The sequence below is a fragment of the Suncus etruscus genome, chromosome 3, assembly GCF_024139225.1.
Source record: "Suncus etruscus isolate mSunEtr1 chromosome 3, mSunEtr1.pri.cur, whole genome shotgun sequence".
Taxonomy (NCBI): domain Eukaryota; kingdom Metazoa; phylum Chordata; class Mammalia; order Eulipotyphla; family Soricidae; genus Suncus; species Suncus etruscus.
The window spans coordinates 151,208,356-151,224,654 of NC_064850.1; the positions used below are offsets into that span (position 1 = coordinate 151,208,356).

At 38.0% G+C, this 16,299-nt stretch overlaps 1 non-coding gene across 1 annotated transcript; it reads left to right on the forward strand.

The window, feature by feature from the left end:
- The first annotated feature begins 12,268 nt into the window (after positions 1–12,268).
- Positions 12,269–12,375, forward strand: LOC126004674 (U6 spliceosomal RNA). The gene has a single exon (XR_007493939.1). It is a non-coding gene; the product is annotated as a U6 spliceosomal RNA (small nuclear RNA).
- The last annotated feature ends 3,924 nt before the right edge of the window (positions 12,376–16,299 follow it).

The window sequence follows — 16,299 nt, forward strand, 5'->3', positions numbered from 1 at the left end:
TGAAAGAGTATGTACACAATTATGTTCATCGCTGCACTTAGTACAATAGCCTAGATAAAGAAACAACCCAAATTCTCAACTACAGATGAATTAATAAAGACATTTGTGGTCTCTATACACAATGGAACACTATATGGCTCTAAGAAAGAACAAAATCATGCAAATTGCTACATCATGCTTGGTGAAGTCTATTACAAAGATATAGAAACAGAATGATTTCTCTCATATGTAACACTCAACAATACAGCAACATGATGGAAAAACTGATCCACACAACTGAGTTGGGGAAATGGAATTGAAAGGGTTGGCCTTTGAGGTTTGTGGGAGAAGGAGGAGGGCACACTGATGAGAGGTATGGTGTTGGAATTATGTGCATGGGAAACCATCATTAACAGTACTGTAAATCACAGAACCCCCTTCAATAAAGAGTTTTTAAATTGTGGGACTTTCTTTTATGCTTAAACCAGTTTAAATTAAAAATTGAGCAGCTTTTTTTAGTAGTATTAAACAGAGGTACAAAATAATCAAAGTGTATATCTTTATTTCAGTTGTTCATAGAATTACTAAAACAATTGGCCCAGAAATGCTTCTGACCCAATATGATTGTGATAAGTAAAGATGGGTTCAAAAACTAATGGCTTCATTTCATATATACAGGTCTGAAATTGGTTACAAGATATTTTATTCTGCCTGTGTCTAATTAGCAGCATTAGCTCACATTTTTGACTAGGAAGCTACTGACTTAAAATCCTATAAGTTTTGACTAAAGTGAAGATAAAATATAGTTTGTACTAATAATTCCCAAGTCAGATTAATTTGGGTGACTGGCAAAGGAATAAGCCACAAAGTTAGAATACCTAGAAATATTTGGTTTCTGAGTTTTTTGTAACAAATTTCTAGAGCTACTTAGCAAAAGTAATTAATGGATTGTTTCAGACATGACCACAGTAACCTGAAGTCATAGCATTGTGCCTGGGCAAAATTTTAGAGATGTTTTATAGACTTATAAGTAGATTTATTATAAATAGTTTTAAGCAAAAGCATTGATAAATGTAAACCTCTATTAACAAATATGTATCATGCATAACTATTGGAATCCAAGGAAAAACCCTGGAGACTTTCTCAGTACTCCCATATGAGAAAAACCTGTAGCATAGGGACCCCTCAAGTATTTGCTAATGAATCTGCCATAACTGTAGAAAAAAGAGAAAAGAGACACTTTAAAAGACAAAGCAGCTGAGAAGTCTTCCTTTCAGCAGTCATTGGGAAAAAATGGAGTGATCAGCCTTTTTAAACTAAATTGTAAATCAATTGGCCTAGTAAATAAAAATGTATTATTAAAATAACTACTCCATGCCTGTATTACTGCCAGATCTAAATCAAAGTTAGTCATGACTTAGAGAAAACTAATAAATGATCAAAGGGGTATTGTTTGTGGTAACATATTGAACCTGTTGTGAGACAAGATTTACTCCAAACTGAACTCTTACAAATCTCAGTTGAAAGGGAAAAGAAGGTCTTAGAAGAACTCCTAAGACATTCCATATTGGTTGCTTTTTCATATATATATATATGAAAGAGAGATAGAGAGGAGAGAGAGAGAGAGAGAGGGAGAGAGAGAGAGATATTCAGGCCTATTTGGAAGCACTATCATTTAAAAGATGTTTGTTTAGCCTTCTTAATATTAATATAAGTAGTAATATGAATAGCCTAAAACTTGATTGGAAAGCCTAAAAACTTATGCTCTAGTTAGTTCCTGGCATTTCAGAATTATATACCACAATTCAGTTATCTTATTTAATCCAAAATCGTATTATCAGGATGTCTTTAAATTGTCTGCAAAATTGTCCTAGTGCTGAAGCAAAGGAAAGGGTCTTAGAGAGATCCTCTAGGGTACAGACTTGTCATAAATAGAGGTCAAAAATCAGTACATTTAAAAACTGAATATTAAATGTTCTTTCAGTAGATAAAGATAAATTTTACATAAAATTAAACAGACTAAATATGTAATAATTTCTGCCTAAACTGTATATATACAAGTTTCTACTACAGTTCTTTTTTTTTTTTTTTTTTTTTTTTTTTGGTTTTTGGGTCACACCTGGCAGTGCTCAGGGGTTATTCCTGGCTCCAGGCTCAGAAATTGCTCCTGGCAGGCACAGGGGACCATATGGGGCGCCGGGATTCGAACCGATGACCTCCTGCATGAAAGGCAAACGCCTTACCTCCATGCTATCTCTCAGTTCTTTTTTTTTTTAATTTTATTTAAACCATTGTGAATTACAAAGTTCTTCATAATTGAATTTTAGGCATACAGTGACAGCAAATTAGGGCCATTTCCACCACCAAAGACAGGCTCCTATCTATAAAAACCAAAGCATACTCCTATAGATGATCTTAGAGACTTGCAGTTAGAATTCAAAATAAAATCATCCCTACCCTTTCAGAACAGGCTAGTGATTCGGTCCAACCCAGCCATAATAGTGGTCTTGTGTAACTATAATGGCCTCACTAAAAAGAACCCTCTTCTAAAAGACAGCGATCATCTACAATCTCTCTCACCCATCTGTTTCTTCTATAGGAATTTCCTTAATCCATATTCCCATTTCTGGTCACAAAGCTCAAGTTTTCTCTTTCTTTCCCATACTGTGCTGCTTTTTATTTTCAGGATCATGTCCATTTGTTCCTAAATTCTTTGATAAAACTTGCTTCTTTTCTTCTAAAATCCTTGAAATTATTTATGCTGGTGCAGCTCAGAATCAAAGTCTGTCTGACCTTGACCATGAACAAACCCCCTTTTTGGCAGAAGGGCCCTCCATTCGCAACCAGTCTCAGCAAGAAGTAGCCAAATGACCTTGTCCTCTTCACTCATACTCAACCCTGTGCAATTGCTAAAGAAGGGGAATGATATGATATAGCAATACAGGGTCAAGAGGGAAATAGGTAGTCTGAGATTAGGATAAAATGACCTCTACTGACCATGGTCATCTTGTATCTGTCTGGTCCTCTGCTCTCTGCATTGGTTGCTCTAAGTCAAGAAAGACTCTGAGTGCCCCAAAACAATGGAATATTTCTCATAGTGAAGTGCCATAGAGTAATGTCCTTAAAGTACTGAGAAAAAAAGCTGTCAATTTTGAATTCCAAGCCAGCAAAATTTTATTATAAAAATTAAGGTATGGGGCTGGAGCAGTGGTGCAAGCAGTAGGGTGCATGTAATCTAGGATGGACCTTGGTTCAATCCCCCAGCTTCCCATATAGTCTCCCAAGCCAGGAGAGATTTCTGAGTGCATAGCCTGGAGTAACCCCTGAGAGTTACCGGGTGTGGCTCCCTCAAAACAAAAACAAATAAATAAATAAAATGAAAAGGAATTAAGGCAAATTGAAAATTATATTTTAGGCCAAAGTGGAAGAATATTTCTGTCAAACTCCCATTTTAAGGATTATTAAAGGAAGCAAAGGATAATGACACTGCACAGAGGCCTGGATTTACATAAGAAATTCACCTGAACTGGCAGTTGTGTGTAACATTTTTATCATTAGCAAAAAATTATAAATATAATTGTCTATTTGGGCAGGAATGGTAAATATTTAGTATCATGTCTATCACATGAAAATGGAAGTTTTGATGACATCATGAAGGTTGGGAGAAGAAAAATAAAAATATGTTGGAGACTGTTTGGCATAACTAAAAGCCCTTTTTAGTAAAATCAAAATGGAGTCTCTGAAAGTCTGAGCAAAAGTGCCTATGTGACAATTAGCAGGAGCTGCCAGCCTGAGCAGCTAGCAAATTTGGCCTTTGCCCTTGGACCTAAAGAAAAGGGGAGTCACTGCATACCTCAGAACTAGGGGAGTCGACCAAAGGCACCAAGATGTTCCCATAAAGATAGAGGCTGGTGGGCTAGGCAGAGATTAGATCTTATACTTTGTTGCTCTAACACAGTATGGACCTCATGATTGATGAATGCCAGCCTCGTGATGTACAACCTTGTCAATTTTGAAAAAACAAGATGTGCCTGTGGAAAGTTACAATTATTCCAAGAATGCCTTGCCCCTTTCTCTTTGTTTGGCCTGACTATAAAAGGCTTGCCCCCTCCCAGAATAAACGGACTCTTGATCGGAGCTTTTCACCTTGAGTCTCTTTATCTTCCCAGCCCCTCTTTTCTTTCAGGCCAGAATCCTCTTCGTGACTCGGGAATAACTGTTGTGGTCTCCAGCCTGGACGAGGTCTCTGGGGGGGCCGCAAAAATACACTGAAGTAAGATTATTTTTTTAATAGTTTTATTGTGACCAATGTGAATTATAAGTCTTTCACAGTTATATTTAAGGTACATAGTGACAATGATTTAAGGCCATTCCCACCACCAGTGTTGTCCTCCCTCCACCCTGTTCCCAGCATGTATCCCATACCTCCCCACTTTGTACCCTGGACTGCTAGTGTAGCCAGTCCCTTTTGTATATAACTTGTAGATTGGGTATCTTGATTCTGTTGTTGATGACTTTGGGTTTGGTGTTTAGGTCTGCTCATTTTTTATTTCTATTTAATGTTTATGCAACTCTTTGCTCCTGGTGCAATCCACTTTCCCTCCCCCCCTCAATTTATGAGGCAAAACAAGATGATTCAAGCTCTGTAGTTCTGTTGGGAAAAAGGAAAAAAACAAAACAAAACCAGGCAATGACAAGAAACACAACAGCAACAATAAACAATAAAACAACTACAAGAGAAAGGGGGAAAAGGGGGGAGAGGAAAGGAGGGCTTATGTGGCAAGGTTTCACATCTTTTATTTATTTATTTATTTTTACATAGGCACAGTAAGTATTGGGAACATTACAAATGGAATTAATTTTCTTGGTCTAAAAGATACAGGGTTTCTCTGAAGTAAGAATCTTATACCTGGGGCTGGAGAGATAGCATGGAGGTAGGGTGTTTGCCTTGCATGCAGAAGAATGGTGTTTCGAATCCCAGCATCCCATATAGTCCCCCGAGCCTGCCAGGAGCAATTTCTGAGCATAGAGGCAGGAGTAACCCCTGAGTTCTGCCAGGTGTGACCCAAAAATAAAAAAAATAAAAATAAGAGAATCTTATACCATATGTGAAACAGTTAAATAATAGTTGAAGTTAATCTGTGACAAAGAGGCACAATTTCTAAAATAACAAAACCAAACATTATAGCAAATAAACCAACAAAGAAAATAAAATGAATAGCCAAAAATAATCAATTCAAATGCTATTGGAAAAGAAACAGGAAAGGTGTGTGCCCCAAAAAGAAACATAAAAAGAGGGGAGGGCACAAAAAAAAGAAACATAAAAAGAACATTAAATCATTTACTTAGATTTTGAAGCTGGTGAGTGCCTACATTCTGGGGCTGCGGGATCGCTCTGCCCTGCCCTGCCTTTGTTCACTCTGAGGACTTCGGGGAAAACTCATATCTCTGTCTGCCTGAAACTGTGCTTCTGAATTTCCGAAGGTTTCCTCAGGGGCCTAGGGAGCGCACCCCCAAAACACTGCATTTTGAAGCTGGTGAGTGCCTACATTCTGGGGCTGTGGGATCGCTCTGCCCTGACGTGCCTTTGTTCACTTTAAGGACTTCAGGAAACTCCTATCTTTGTCTGCCTGAAACTGTGCTTCTGAATTTCCGAAGGTTTCCTCAGGGGCCCAGGGAGCGCACCCCCAAAAAAACCTGCATTTTGAAGCTGGTGAGTGCCTACATTCTGGGGCTGCGGGATCGCTCTGCCCTGCTGTGCCTTTGTTCACTCTGAGTACCTTCAACTAGAGGCAGCAGAAGAGCTCAGCCACTTAGCTTCCCTTCACAGCCGCAAACTCTTCCTAATCAATGAACCCCACCACAACAAGAAAGAAAAACCACACTACAAGCTTGACAATGGGGAAAACTCGCAGGCAAACACCATCCATAGAGAATGAAGATGAAAGCTCGGCGGATCTAATAAATTCCAAGCACCTGATTAACCTTTCAGATAAGGAGTTTAGAATAGAAATATGGAATATGTTTGTAGAACTCAAAAAGAGCATAGATTGATCTGAAGAGATCACAAAGACAGAAATCAGAAAACTCCAAACTGAAATAACAGATCTGAAAAATACGGTTGCTCAACTAAAAACCACAATGGATAGCCTCGCCAACAGGATATCAGCAGCTGAGGAGAGAATTGGAGTACTGGAAGATGAGATGCAGAAAGGCTCAACACAACAGAAGAAATTGGAAAAGAACCTTAAGACAAACGAACAGGCAATGAAAAAAGTACTCAAGGCATGCGAACAGATGAAAATAGATGTCTTTGATAAACTCAACAGAAACAACATAAGAATCATTGGAGTCCCAGAAACCCAGGAAGGAGATCTCAAAGAAGAATCAACTGTCAAAGACATCATCAAAGATACACTCCCAGAGTTAAAGACTACAAGCAATCAAATCCTGCATGCCCGAAGAATACCAGCTAAAAGAGACCCAAAGAAAAACACCCCAAGACATATCCTCGTTACACTGACAAATCCCATAGATAGGGATAGAATACTGAAAGCAGCAAGATCAAAAAGGGAAATTACATTTAAAGGAGCATCCCTAAGACTTACAGCAGACATGTCACAAGAAACTCTCAAGGCCAGAAGACAGTGGTTGGATATTGTGACAAGATTGAATGGAATGAATGCCTCCCCAAGAATACTGCACCCAGTCCGACTCACGTTCAGGTTTGGAGGAAGAATACACAGCTTCACGGATAAACAACAGCTCAGAAACTTCACAGATGATAAACCAGCCTTAAAGGAAAAACTGACAGGTCTACTCTAAGACAAGAGAGACCAACAAACACAGCAAACTTATCTACAAATATGGCATTAAATCCTGTGACAATCATCTCCCTCAATGTCAATGGACTAAATTCACCAATTAAAAGACACAGAGTGGCAAAATGGGTCAAAAAGATGAATCCAACCTTCTGCTGCCTGCAAGAAACACATCTGAATAGTCAGAACAAACATAGACTCAAAATCAAAGGTTGGAAGAAAATTATCCAAGCAAACAACACCCTGAAAAAAGCTGGGGTGGACATATTAATATCACATGACACCAACTTTATACTCAGAAAAGTGGTAAGGGACAAAGATGGACACTATGTACTAATCAAGGGATATGTGCAACAGGAAGAAATCAGACTATTAAACATATATGCACCCAATGAGAGACCAGCAAATTATATAATACAATTACTGACAAATCTGAAAGAAGAAATCAATAATAACACAATCATTGTGGGAGACTTCAACACAGCCCTATCAACACTTGATAGGTCAACCAGACTGAAACCCAACAAAAACATACTAACCCTGAAAAGAGTTATGGAAGAAAGAGGACTAGTAGATATATACAGGACACTCCATCCCAAAAAACCTGGATACACATTCTTTTCCAATGTACATGGGTCATTCTCCAGAATAGACTACATGCTGACACATAAAACATACCTCCATAAAATCAAGAGGATAGAAATATTGCAGGCTACCTTTGCTGACCACAAGGCTCTGAAATTAGATGTGAACTACAAAGGCACACAGAAGAAAAACTTTAACAATTGGAAATTAAACACCCTGCTACTGAACAACCAGTGGGTCCGAGATGAAATCAAAAAGGAAATCAAAACTTTCCTGGAAACAAATGATAATGAAGACACAAACTACCAGAATCTATGGGACACAGCAAAAGCGGTCCTGAGAGGAAAATTTATAGCTCTACAAGCACACATCAGGAAGGAAGAAGGAGCATACCTGAATAACTTAATGGCGCAGCTTAAAAAATTAGAAAATGACCAACAAAAGGAACCAAAAATAGGGAGACAGAAGGAAATAATAAAGCTGAAAGCAGAACTCAATGAAGTGGAAAACCAAAAAGCAATCCGAAAGATCAAGGAAAGCAGAAGCTGGTTCTTTGAAAAAAATAAATAAGATTGATAGACCATTGGCAAAACTCACAAAGAAAGAGAGAGAGAAATCTGATAACCCGTATTAGAAATGAAAAGGGGGAGATCACAACAGAAATTGCAGAGATCCAAAGGATAATCAGAGGCTACTTTGAGAAATTTTATGCTACAAAACATGAGAACCTAGAAGAAATGGAAAAATTCTTGGACACTTATAACCTTCCACATTTAAGTAAGGAGGATGTAGCATATCCAAACACCCCCATCACTACTGAGGAAATTGAAACTGTAATCAAACATCTACCAAAAAAGAAAAGCCCAGGCCCAGATGGTTTTCCTAATGAATTTTTTCAAATCTTTCAAGAGGAGCTACTACCAATCCTAGCCAGACTCTTCCATAAAATTGAAAAAAAGGGAACACTCCCAAACAGCTTTTATGAAGCCAACATCACCTTGATACCAAAACCAGACAGAGACGCTGCCAAAAAAGAAAATTACAGACCAATATCCCTGATGAATGCTGATGCAAAGATCCTCAACAAAATCCTGGCAAATAGGATCCAATGCATCATCAAGAAGATCATACACTATGACCAAGTAGGCTTCATCCCAGGAATGCAAGGATGGTTTAACATCCATAAATCTATTAACATCATACACAACATCAACAACAAGAAAAATAAAAATCACATGATCATATCAATAGATGCAGAGAAAGCATTTGATAAGGTCCAACACCCATTCTTGTTCAAAACTCTCAGCAAGATGGGAATGGAAGGAACCTTTCTCAATCTAGTTGAAGCCATCTACCACAAGCCAATGGCAAATATTATCCTCAATGGAGAAAAACTAAAAGCCTTTCCTCTAAATTCGGGTACAAGACAAGGCTGTCCTCTCTCACCACTCCTCTTCAACACAGTACTGGAAGTTCTTGCTATAGCAATCAGGCAAGAAAAAGATATCAAGGGAATTCAGATAGGAAAGGAAGAAGTCAAGCTCTCATTGTTTGCAGATGACATGATACTCTACTTAGAAAACCCTGGGGTCGGCGAGGTGGCGCTAGAGGTAAGGTGTCTGCCTTGCAAGCGCTAGCCAAGGAAAGGACCACGGTTCGATCCCCTGGCGTCCCATATGGTTCCCCCCAAGCCAGGGGCAATTTCTGAGCACGTAGCAAGGAGTAACCCCTGAGCATCAAACGGGTGTGGCCCGAAAAACCAAAAAAAAAAAAAACCCCTAAAGACTCTACCAAAAAGCTTCTAGAAACAATAGATTCATATAGCAAGGTGGCAGGCTACAAAATCAACCTACAGAAATCAATGGCCTTTTTATACACCAATAATAATAGGGAAGAGATGGAAGTCAGGAAGGCAATCCCATTCACAATAGTGCCACACAAACTCAAATATCTTAGAGTCAACTTGACCAAAGACGTGAAGGACTTATACAAAGAAAACTATAAAGCCCTGCTCCAAGAAATAAGAGAGGACACACAGAAATGGAAACACTTACCCTGCTCATGGCTTGGCAGGATTTACATCATTAAAATGGCAATACTCCCCAAAGCATTATACAGGTTTAATGCGATCCCCTTAAAAATACCCATGATATTCTTCAAAGAAGTGGATCAAACACTTATGAAGTTCATCTGGAACGATAAACATCCTCAAATAGCTAAAGCACTCTTAGGGAAAAGGAAAATGGGAGGCATTACTTTCCCCAACTTTAAACTGTACTACAAAGCAATAGTTATTAAAACAGCATGGTATTGGAATAAAGACAGACCCTCAGATCAGTGGAATAGGCTTGAGTTCTCAGAGAACATTCCCCAGGCATACAATTACCTAATTTTTGACAAAGGAGCAAGAAATCCTAAGTAGAGCAGGGAAAATCTCTTCAACAAGTGGTGCTGGCAGAACTGGTTAGCCACTTGCAAAAAAGCGAACATAGACCCCCAGTTAACATCATGTACGAAGGTAAAATCCAAATGGATTAAAGACCTTGATATCAGACCAGATACCATAGGTATATAGAACAACACGTCGGTAAAACACTCCATGACATTGAGACTAAAGGTATCTTCAAGAAGGAAACTGCACTTTCCAAACAAGTGGAAGCAGAGATTAACAGATGGGAATACATTAAACTGAGAAGCTTCTGCACCTCAAAAGAAATAGTGCCCAGGATACAAGAGTCACCCACTGAGTGGGAGAAACGATTCACCCAACATCCTTCAGATAAGGGGCTAATATCCAAAATATACAGGGCACTGACAGAACTTTACAAAAAAAAAAAAAATCTAATCCCATCAAAAAATGGGGAGAAGAAATGAACAGACACTTTGATAAAAAAGAAATACAAATGGCCAAAAGACACATGAAAAAATGCTCCTCGTCACTAATCATCAGAGAGATGCAAATCGAAACAACGATGAGATACCACCTCACACCACAGAGATTGGCGCACATCACAAAGAATGAGAACAATCAGTGCTGGCGGGGATGTGGAGAGAAAGGAACTCTTATCCACTGCTGGTGGGAATGCCATCTAGTACAGCTTCTATGGAAAGCGATATGGAGGTTCCTTCAAAATTTGGAAATTGAGCTCCCATTCGACCCAGCTATTTCACTCCTAGGGATATACCCTAGGAACACAAGAATACAATACAAAAACCCCTTCCTTACACCTATATTTATTGCAGCACTATTCACAATAGCCAGGCTCTGGAAACAACCAAGATGCCCTTCAACAGACGAATGCCTAAAGAAACTGTGGTACATATACACAATGGAATATTATGCAGCCGTCAGGAGAGATGAAGTCATGAAATTTTCCTATACATGGATGTACATGGAATCTAGCATGCTCAGTGAAATAAGTCAGAGGAGAGAGAGAGACGCAGAATAGTCTCACTAATCTATGGGTTTTAAGAAAAATAAAAGTCATTTTTGTAACAATCCTCAGAGACAATGAGAGGAGGGTTGGAACACCAGCTCACTCCATGAAGCTCACCAGAAAGAGTGGTGAGCACAGTTATAGAAATAACTACACTTAGAACTACCATAATCAAGTGAATGAATGAGGGAACTGGAAAGCCTGTCTGGAGTACAGGTGGGGATGGGGTGGGATGGAGGGAGATTTGGGACATTGGTGGCAGGAATGTTGCACTGGTGAAGAGGGTGTTCTTTATATGACTGAAACCTTATCACAATCATTTATGTAATCAAGATATTCAAATAAAGAGAAAAAATTAAAAAAAAGAGAAAGAAAATGGAGAAGTTTGTTTAAGATCCATTCCTTTTGGAGTTAGAGCAGACAAGAACTCACACTGACTTCTCTATCAGAAGGCAAAGTAAGACTCTAAGCAATACACTTTTCCGTAGTTTCTTTCTTTCTTAGCATGATTTCTTGTCACCCCATCCCCCATCTTCCTGTGTAACCTTACCTGATGGTAAGAACAGCCCACTTCTAGAAGGGGCCTTTGATAGGTAACAAAAGGATTGCCTGAGGGGTGTGAGAGGAGATTCAGTGAGAAGCTGCAGGAGAGGTTGGCAACGTGGAGACTTAGAAACAGGTTTAAGTTCAGGGCAGTTTATGGAGCCTGCTTAAAAGGTTAGCATAGGCCACACATACTGGCTAAGGCCTTATTAATAATAAAACTTCATGTCTCCTCTCCTGAAAAAAAACATTTACTTAGCTATACGTATATGATGCCTTTACAAAATGTACTTTAAATATAGACATAATATAGCTTACATTCTGAAATAAATGCAGATATTCTAAAATGTTTTAAATTTTACAAATTAAGAAAGTGCGTAAAATATACTATTTTAATAAATGTGTTATGTTATATTTTGAAATATAAAGATACCATGACCACCACAATCACAAAAAATATGGACTAGCTATATTAATAACAAAGTAGATTTCAGAACAACAAATACTTTTAGAATAATAAGGTTATTTCAGAATGATTAAATGGTAAATTTATCAGAAAAATAAAGCAATCCTATATATGTATATAATCATATATTTATTCCTAAAATCAGAGTTTTAAAATATAGCAAAAACTAAAAGAATAACGGACAAATTCATAATTAGAGTTGAAATTCTAATAAACTGTTTTAATAGATGGTAGAATATCAGAATAAAGAAGATTTGATGAACCTTGTGGACATAGAAAGTTTTCTCCCACTTAGCTGAACTATATTTTACAAATTTACACAATATTTTAAACTTGACTAACTTTTCCACAAATGAAATATCCTCATATAGTGAGAAAGGTAGAATTTCTGTCTATACTTCACCCCATTATAAAATAATCAATGGAAATAAATCTCAGTGCTCGCTTTGGCAGCACATATACTAAAATTGAAATGATACAGAGAAGATTAGCATGGACACTAAGCAAGGACGACACGCAAATTCATGAAGCGTTCCATATTTTTTCTGGAAGTTACAGCCCACTTCATGAACCTCACCACAAAGAGTGATGAGTTTAGTTAGAGAAACAACTACATTGCGAACTATCCTAACAATGAGAATGTATGAAGGAAATAGACTGTCTACAGTACAGGCGGGGGCAGGGTGGGGAGGAGGGAGATTTGGGACATTGGTGGTGGGAATGTTACATTGGTGATGGGGGATGTCCTCTTATTTGACTGAAACCCAACCACAATCATGTTTGTAACCAAGGTGTTTAAATAAAATATTATTAAAAGAAAAAACAAAAAAGAAAGAAATCTCAAACCTAAATGTAGAAACTTAAAACTATAACACTTAGGGAAGGAGTAAAGGGAAAACTTTTTATATTGGGTGAATATGTCTAAGATATGACATAAAAAAGACAAGAATAAATTGATAAATTCCACAAAATATCTTTTTATTTTGCTAGGAAAAAACATATGCAAATCATACATTTGAAAACATCTTTATTTAGAACATATAAATTATGTGTATTCTCAGTTATCAAAACTCAGTAAATTCTCTCCTAGATTAGCAAAATATTTTAATAAATATTGCAACCCAAAGGATATTTGTAGCACCTAGTAAGCATACAAAAATTTGTTCAACTTTGTTACTTACTATAAAAATGCCAAGTAAAACTACAATAAAGCAGCACCACACACAAATTTAATGATTAAAAATTTTAAACAGGTCAATTATACAAGTGCCCTAAGGATCTGGAGCAACTGTAACTCTCACACTGCTGGTGGCCTGTAAACTGGTAGGACCAGTTTGGAAGCAAATCTGGCAGCATCTTCAAAAGTTAATCATATACCTATGATCTAGTCATTTTACACCTAGGTACTTACCAAGACGAATAAAATTATATATCATACAAAGGGTTGTTTACTATATTTGCAATAGCTTTATGTACAATAGGCCCAACCTGGATTTCTAAATATGCAGCTCAAATATAGATATTAACAGCTTTGGAAATAATCAAATTATGGCACATTCTTATAATGAGAAATCAGTCCAAAATGATAAAAAACCATCTATTACTATTTCATGAAATATTAATTATTGATTAAAATATGTATGAATAAACTAAACTGATCAAAAGAGTGCATAGTATTTAATTTTATAATACTCAGCAAAGTATAAACTAATCTATAGTAACAGAAAACATCAGTGGAACATTGAAATGTGTAGAGAAGGATAGTTAGAAAGGACACCAGGCAATATGAAGACATTTCTTCAATTTCTTTGTTGTTGTTGTTTTAAGTTCTGACCTAACTGTGCTCAGAGTTAACTTCCATTTTTGTGCTCCAAAATTACTCTTGGCTGTTTGGGGAATCATATAGGATGAACTCAGGCTGTGTTCAAGGCAAGTGCCTCATCAATTGTAATATCAGATAAAATATTTACTTAAAGAAAGTTTTTCATTGACATGTGAGTCTTTTAAACATCCCATTGTTATTTGCTTAGTGGAGTCTGAATATTATTGTGTTTATGAGGGGTGTGTGTGTGTGTGTGTGTGTGTGTGTGTGTGTGTGTGTGTGTGCAGTAATGGTGTGAAGTCTGGTTTGTAAACCACAGAGCATTTTCACAGTCAAAGTGATAAAGTTCCAGTGGGTTCAGATTTCTCTCAGTAGCTTGTGCTTCTTGCAGCACTGCTGTTATTTTGTTCCACAATTTATTACAACCTAGTATTTTTCAATGCATAAGAATACTAATAGTCGAGCCTCTTAGAAATAAATTTCAGGAAGTCATAAAATAAAACCACGGAGCTTCTGCCTCCAGAACCAGGTTCAAAACTGGAGTACAAACCTTCCATAGGAAAGAATTCAGCAGGAACACAGCGCCCTCACAACACTGAAAGAAGGCCACCAGAACTCAAAATCCCCTTTCCTTGACCACACCCTAGCAATGAACTCTTATCTACATAGAATGCCCCAACCCAAGCCAACTTGAAGGACATCTATCTATTCAACACTGCAACCTCAGGGAAAGCCATACCTCTTCCTATTTCTTTTTAAAAATAAGGCTCTTCTTTCTACCTTTATATTTCTTTTCTTTCTTTCACTTTTTCTTTTATCTCTCTTTTATTTTTAGGACCATACCTGGCTAACTCTTAGCTATGTACTCAAGATCACTCCAGGTGGGGGTCATAAATGGTGCTGGAGATTGTATCCAGGTCCACCTTATTCAAGGCAAACAACTTGCCTGCCTCACTATCTCTCTGGTCCTCCTCTTTCTTTCCTTTCCTTACTTTTTTTTTGTTTGTTTATTTTGTTTTGGGGCCACATCTGGCAGTGCTCAGATCTTACTCCTGGCTCTGCATTCTGCAATTACTCCTGGGACCATGTGGGATGCTGAGGACAGAACCCAGGATGGCTGTGTACAAGGCAAGCACCCAAACCACTGCACTATTGTTTCCACCTATTTCTTTTTCTTTTTTTCTTTTTTTGATTTTTGGGCTACACTCAGTAATGCTTTGGGTTACTCCTGGCTCTGCACTCAGGGGTCATTCCTGGTGGTTCTCTGAGTATCATAAGGAATTCTGGAGATCAAACCCAGGTTGGCCGCATTCAAGGCAAAAATGCCCTACCTGCTGTGCTAACATTCTGGCCCTTACTCCCACATATTTCTAAATGAGACTATTTATTTCACTATTTGTCTTTGTCTGAAATTTTCTTCTGTAAAAATAAGCAACAAACATAAGAACCCTTTGTGAAATTTGGAAAGCAAAAATTTGTCTTTTTCCTTTTCCCTGAAAGAAGCATCGCTTCTCTTTAGTTTGAAAATCAGGAAAATCTTAGGTGATAGGGACTAACTGCGATAGTGGGATGATCAACTCGGTCTTGGGTGCCACATGACTTAGTAGCAGACTTTCATGTAAGAGTTCAAGTGGATTCACCAGTTCGATCTCCTTCGACACATCACTGACAAGGTTAGGCTAGGTCAAAGGAGAGGACAAGAAGTGAAAGAATGAGAGTGAGAAAGTCCTTGGTGGTGCTGAAAAGATGGTAGAGTGGGAAAGGCACTGGCCTTGCACACAACCTACCTGGGATTGATCCTGTGACTGACCTTGGTTTGACCTCTGACATTACATAAGCTCCCCCAAGCATTACCAGGAGTGATTCCTGAGTGCAGAGTCAGGAGAAATCCCTCCTCATTGCCTGTCCAGTGTGACCCAGAAGCCTAGGACGCCCTAGCCTAGGATGGACTGCGGTTTGATCCACCCGGAATCCCATATGGTCCTTCCAAGCCAGGAACAATTTCTAAGAGCATAGCCAGGAATAACCCCTGAGCGTCACCAAGTATGCCCCCCCAAAAAAGAAAGTCTTTGGTATTTTGATGATGATGGAAGTTCTTTATATATCAGAAACTATTATTAGCATTAATTATTAATAATTAATAATAATCATTAAAGCTGTTTCAGCCCTGTAACCTCAACTATAGTAAAAAAAGAATAAAGCATTCCTATAATATTAATAATACAGGAGCAAAAAACTTGGATTCCAACACTGATAGTATGCATTTTATACACATATAGATAAATATATTAGTTATATAAACACTAATTTGTATGTATGTGTATCTTAAGTTTCACAAAGCTACTTAAAATGCATTTTGAGTACAAGTCTATTTGTGGATGATTTATAAGTTGACATTTATAAAAATCACAAAATTATTTTTACCTAACTGTGGATGCCCTCTGTGAAGTGGTCCCTGAACTGCCTGAATAGATGGAACTCCTGTTGAGCTATTTGTTTCAGGAACTATCCTTGAGGCTGAAAGGTTCAGAGACACCACCAGCACCAGGAATGGGGAGGGACACACAAAGAGGTGTGCCATCCCCCTTGATTCTTAATTGGGCATGACCTTGGGCCCTCCCACCTCTCTCACAGAGCTCTGGTTAC